The sequence below is a fragment of the Solenopsis invicta genome, chromosome 8 (genome assembly GCF_016802725.1).
Source record: "Solenopsis invicta isolate M01_SB chromosome 8, UNIL_Sinv_3.0, whole genome shotgun sequence".
Taxonomy (NCBI): domain Eukaryota; kingdom Metazoa; phylum Arthropoda; class Insecta; order Hymenoptera; family Formicidae; genus Solenopsis; species Solenopsis invicta.
Window position 1 is genome coordinate 9,604,701 of NC_052671.1, and position 6,000 is coordinate 9,610,700.

General features: G+C 40.3%; 1 protein-coding gene across 1 annotated transcript in view; it reads right to left on the minus strand.

The window, feature by feature from the left end:
• Positions 1–5,608, minus strand: part of LOC113002939 — a 126,695-nt gene extending 121,087 nt beyond the window's left edge. Inside the window, exons 1-2 of the transcript XR_003268189.2 lie at positions 4,632–5,608; positions 4,506–4,548 (exon numbers count right to left, since the gene is read on the minus strand). The gene's annotated coding sequence lies outside the window, so the exon portion shown is untranslated. The remainder of the gene's footprint in view (positions 1–4,505; positions 4,549–4,631) is intronic.
• Between the last annotated feature and the right edge of the window lie 392 nt (positions 5,609–6,000).

Here is a 6,000-nt window from a genome sequence, read left to right on the forward strand (position 1 = left end):
ATTAACATATTTATTGAACAATCAAATTATATAATTTAACTGAAAATACATATTTGCACTATTACTTAATTACACAACATAATGTACAATAACCTAACAAAAAGCGGATGTGTAAGCGCACACGGAGAATTACTTTGTAATTTTACTCGCGGAATTCGCAGTAACGAAATTCGGCGTGTGTAGCTTTAACCCATTTTAGTCAAGAATTCAAAGTATCAATTTCTTGGGAAGTAGATTGAGAAAACTTTCTTCTTTACTTTTAATCAGAAAAGTTTGAAAAATCCGAACAACCCTCGGAACCGTCGGAGCGTAAAGCACACCGAAAGGGTTAATTAATAAACGCAACGCGTCGAACTCCCGCGAGTCGATGGCGTTCGTGGAGTCGGCGAGCGTGGAGCGTGTCCCGGCTATTTTTAGAAAAGTTTTCCGAATTTTCCTTCTTTTTTTCCTTCCCCTTTTTTCCCCTGAAAGCTCCGCGGGAAGCATTAGTACACTCGGAGGCGTGTCATATCCTATCATCAGCGACGTAGATTAATGTGGCCACGCGCGACGGCGGCGGAGATTGTCGCGCTTTTCACGGGGATTCCTGTATTTATGATGATAAGCCTGATTTCAACAACCTCGTCGCGGTGCGCCATAGAAATTTCGATAAAATACACGCGACAATAAAATGATTCCCGTGTACTCGCTCACCGGCCCGAAACGGTGAATCGTCATGACACAGACAGAGGGGAGAAGATGATTTATAGCGCGCAACCCAAGCGGTACGTCGGGTACCCTGATAGACAGGAAATAGTCACGGCTCTAATGTAAGATTACGGCAGGCTTAAGCCGAGGCTTAATTTGAGGGCTCCCTCCGCGAACCGCCTGGAATTCGTGATATCCCGCGAATCGGCACAAGCCAGTGTAATTTTTCTACTTAAAGGGAGATGTATCATTACATTCTTTCTCTCCCCCTCTCCAAAAAAAAGGAAGCTCCTGTGCTTTATATATTTCATCTCTCTTGATGCAGCAGAATTACATCGAATTTTCCGCTTTACATAACGCGTTATATAAATAATTACATACCTGCTACAGAAATGTACTTACGTTAATTTAAGTGTGAACGAGAGATTATAAGTGCGCAAGCATTTAGATTTCAAGGCAATTCTCGATGATTCTCGGAATAGCCAGCTATTTATCACTGTCATATTTACTCGTTCATAATTAACCGCTTTTAAAATGTTTTTAATACCCATTTAGATAGTCTGCATTTTACATATATTTCATTTTATACCTCATATACATTAGTACAGCTAAAGAGAGCGTGCCGTCAACTCTCTCACTCTCTCTATCTCTCTTGCGAACATTATAAATATTTTAAGTTGCTACCGTGCACTTAGGGAAATTCGACTCTCATATATCGAAGTAAACTTTATATCGCATATATCACAAATTATGCATTCAAAATCGAGTAAAACTCACATTGCTAAGTTTACGAGATGTGAGTTTTACTCGATAGTCCACCTTCCAGCATCTAAGACATTCATTTAAGAAGTACGTATACTTTGTTTTCGAAAATTAGTTTCCTCCAGCGCGCAACACACAGAGCTGAGATTTTCTATTCTCGAAACTGTCGGTGGGAAGGAGAAGACCCGACCGCACTATCAACCGCAAATTCGCTCATCGCGCGCCCACGAACGCTAAAGTGCGACAGAGTGCGTCAGAATGCGTGCATGCAGAAGTGCATGCGTCGGTGGACCATTCGTGATTGCAGGCATATGTCGGCAACTTGATGGTTCGCACGGGTTCATGAGAACGGCCAGCAAGCCAAATGGTAATTTGAGGTTTCGGGTTAGTTAAACATAGCGGCATGGACGTGCAAATTCGGTCGCTATTTAAAAAAAGTGGACGGTATATGTTTTCGACCGTCCCTCGATTAGACACGTACGCCGGCTGACAACAAGCGACAGCGTTGGAAACGATTATTTTTCGTTATTTACAGCATCAAATTTAGATTCGTGTATATAGAGCAAGAGATCGGGTTTCTGCGCACATTAAACATATCCGTACAATCGTGAAATCGATGACAATGTTTAAAAATGTCAGAAAACATAACTGTTATCTGTGCAAAATTGTGAAATGCTGCTATACGCATTTACCTGCATGAGCAATGATTGCTTATATGTGCAAATTAAATATATTTATATAAACAAAGAGTGAAGTGTTTAATTCAAGACATCCAAAAATCTCGAGAAATATGCATTCTACAAAAAAAAATTGTCCTAGATCAAATTTGTTTGCTTTGAAAGAGGGTAGTAAGACAGCGCTATTTTTTATTATTATGAAAATACGCTTGTAAAATCTTGATCATGGATAATTTTTATAATTTTTTCGGGCCAGGATGCATATTTCGATTCTATTTTAATAATATTTTCTCTCCTCATACAATTATGCTAAAACCAATTATGGAACATTTTACTATTACGTCATATTTAAAGAAAAGGAAAGAAAGAATTTCGCGCTATTACATGTCATTATTGTAACGACTCAATCAACTTAAGAAACAAATGAAACAAAAAAAATGTATCTAAAAGCAAGGAGAACATCCCAAGTTCGGTTAATAACATTACCAGCTGCTAATGAAAACACAACTGGCAAGCCGTTTCTCTCGGGAAACATAAACGTTCCGCTAGATCCGCCGACGGCGCGTTCACGTTGAGAAAATACGCGGTTCGTACCGGTAACGTAAGTGGTAAACGCGTGTGAAACGATAAAACAGCGGCGATCGATGGCGCATTTGTGCCAGGCTAACCGAGCCTGATCGACGACTAGTCGGCCAAAATTGTTTCCGATCGTATGCATAAATCCGGTCGCATATATTCAAATAAACTTATCTTAAGTATACACGCGCAAGTGCGCTTGTCAAGTCTATTGGAACGTATAGATGACAAAACTGCACAGTTATTTTGGCTTGCTCAAATGATTTGAGGAAATATGAAGAAACATTTGATTTATTTCAACTAAATTGATCCACCAAATCGTTCAAGTAAACCAAAGTATGTGTAGTGATGTGGCAAGCTTAAATCAGACCAATCGAAAGTTAGCGTTACTAATAAAAATAATTATGTTGAAATATGTACAAGAGAAATTGCTCTTTAAGAAAAGTAAATTAACGACATTCTTTTTATTTAAAAATACTATGCAATTGAATCTATGAAGTTGGCACGACATTCTATCAATATGAAAAAAATACATTCCAGTGGTCCTTTTTATAATTCCAAAGTTCCTTATAAAAATAACAAAAAGTTGTGCAGTCCCCCCCCCGCCCCAAAATAAACAAAAATGAAAATGTGCTAATTTCATGAATCTAGCACAACACACTTTCTCTGAAGTAAAAGAAAACAATATATATTAGTATATTTGACAAGAGTTCTATCGCGAGTTGTAAAAGAATAATTCTATAAAAAGTTAAAATGTTGTCGAGAAAATATTTATGACATAAAAAAAACACATTTTCGTCTCTATTCTCGCAGAGGTAGAAGTGTGTTTGATTTCGTCATCGATTTTTATACTATTCATAAATCATATTTTTTACGATTAATAAATCTAGTATTCAATACGGTTAGTATTCGCGCGATTTAAAAAATAAATTTTCTCTTATCTCAGTCAATCGCGCGATCCATGTTAAAGTTCCAATACTTGTCAAACGGAACGAGTACCTAATTCGGCGACTTGATATTTTTAATGATATTAAAAAGGATATTTTTTAGTACCAAATTTATGCGAGCTTCTAATTATTTAACATGAATTCTCTCTTGTCAGCACACCGCGCGACCAATGTGTAAATTCGAATACTTGCCAAACAGAATGAGCATTATTTTAACAAATATTTATTTTGAATATTTATGTAGCTTAGAAGTATAGTAGCAATTGTTAAAAGAGAGGTATAGAGTGCAATATTTTATATGCAACAAACGAATAAAATTAAATAACTGCACAATATAATAACGTACTAAAAGATATATATATTAATTCAACCTACACATATAAAATCTATTCACAAAAAATAAACTTTAAACACGGGTAAATTGCAGCAGAGAATGATAATATGTGAGATTCCAGTTGATTACAATAATTGAGAGTAAAGCTGCACGCGGTAATTGATATTGCAATTCTTATTCAAATTTCATATAATGTAGCAGGTCACGCTGATTGATCCCAGTATATATAATTTTGATTTTTCTCCAAGATCAGCATTACTGGATTTTTCAGCTGTTAATTGTCTTTATTTTTTTGGTAGACAAAATATAATTTTTAATTTTTAAAATTACCCGGGGCACAAAAAATTATTACCAAAAAATCTAATTTATATTTGCACTTATTTCAAATCAACGGGGATCATCGACAACTGACAATGACTTTATATATTATGTGATAAGAGAAGACCATATCATTTAAAGGGCTAAGTATTTATACACTGAAAAAAAGTTGTTAATCAGACTAAATCTTTCAACTGAACTCACTGACACGACGCGCAGCGGCGGAGTCGAAAAACGCCACGTTGACCTGGAACACATAAATACGAAATCTAGATTAGCGCTAGATAAACGATACTATTAACATTAAAAAACTAATATAATGTTACTAACCACACGTTGTTCCACCGTTGCCCGAGCCTCCGCCTCCTCGAAGATTCCAATGCACAACACAACACTCGCGAGTAATTACGATCGCGCACTAATTATCAACGCGCAATACTGTTGACGGAACTCATCCGGCGAAGCGACATCACCACGTAGCGAAAGGGACACACGACCGCGCGAGGTTATGATCCAGAATGCGTAGATCGATATTTTGTCAGAACGTTTGTTTCATTGTCGCACACGAAAACTCGAAAGCAGATGCGCGTACCAAGCCAAGCTGTTCGATATCGACGATAACACGCGAGCTGATGCGCGATGCGTTGGTCGGACGGAGCACGCGAAGATTTGCGCGGGGTGAATTAACCTTGCTCCACATGTCGTCCCGCAACAACAACACATGCACGTCTCCGAGCAATCCCTCTTTTTCTCGTCCGAACGTCTATTTCACTGTAGGTTACTCACAAAGACTCGAACGTATGTTGTACATACGTGCACAAAAAACTCTACTCGCGACGTCGATGACGTCATACAAAGAAGTACGCGTACGAACGGCACGAAGTACGCGGCGAAAGAGGCTCGTTAGCCGTGCAACACTCGACAAACTTCACACTGACGCCAGTGACGCAACTCGCGTCCGTCGCCGCACAGTGTACGGTGAGGAATCAACTAACACGTCTCACGACGATCGTCACCTTTCTACACGACGCTGCACATATATAAGCAATCGACTCGTACATACGTACCGAGATACACACGGCGGGATCGGAGCAACACCGCTGTGCCACTGCCCTCGACCCATCGACGTCTGGCCCGTCGCTCGACGGCCGAGAAGCTGCCGAAAATACGCATTTCGCGGCAGCTCCTCGTCGTTCGTCGCACGATTGCCGGGATAGAGAATCGAACTTCCTGCGGATCTACCTACTGCGATGAACGACGCGACATGAAATCAATCCGCAATCTGCCGCACGTCCACTCGTCGTCGCCTCCCGCGATTCCATACTACTAGAGTGGCGCCGCGCAGGCGCGCATTGCCGAATTGACACCGAGCGATGAGCGATTCCGATTCACGGTCGGTAACGTGTGCACTTTACAAGATGAATTTTTTCCTGGAAAATATTTGTCAATTCGGCTATGCGCACCTACGCGGCGCCACGCTAGTAGTATGGCATCGTGAGTGACGAGTGGATGTGCGGTAGATCGCGGATCGATTTCATGTCGCGTTTATCGCGGTAGGTAGATCCGCAGGAAGCTCAATTCTCGATTCCGGCAATCGTGCGACGAGCTACGAGGAGCTGCCACGATATGCGTATTTCGGCGGTTTCTCGGCTGACGAGCGACGGGCCAGACGTCGATGGGTCAGCAGACGGTAGGCCGA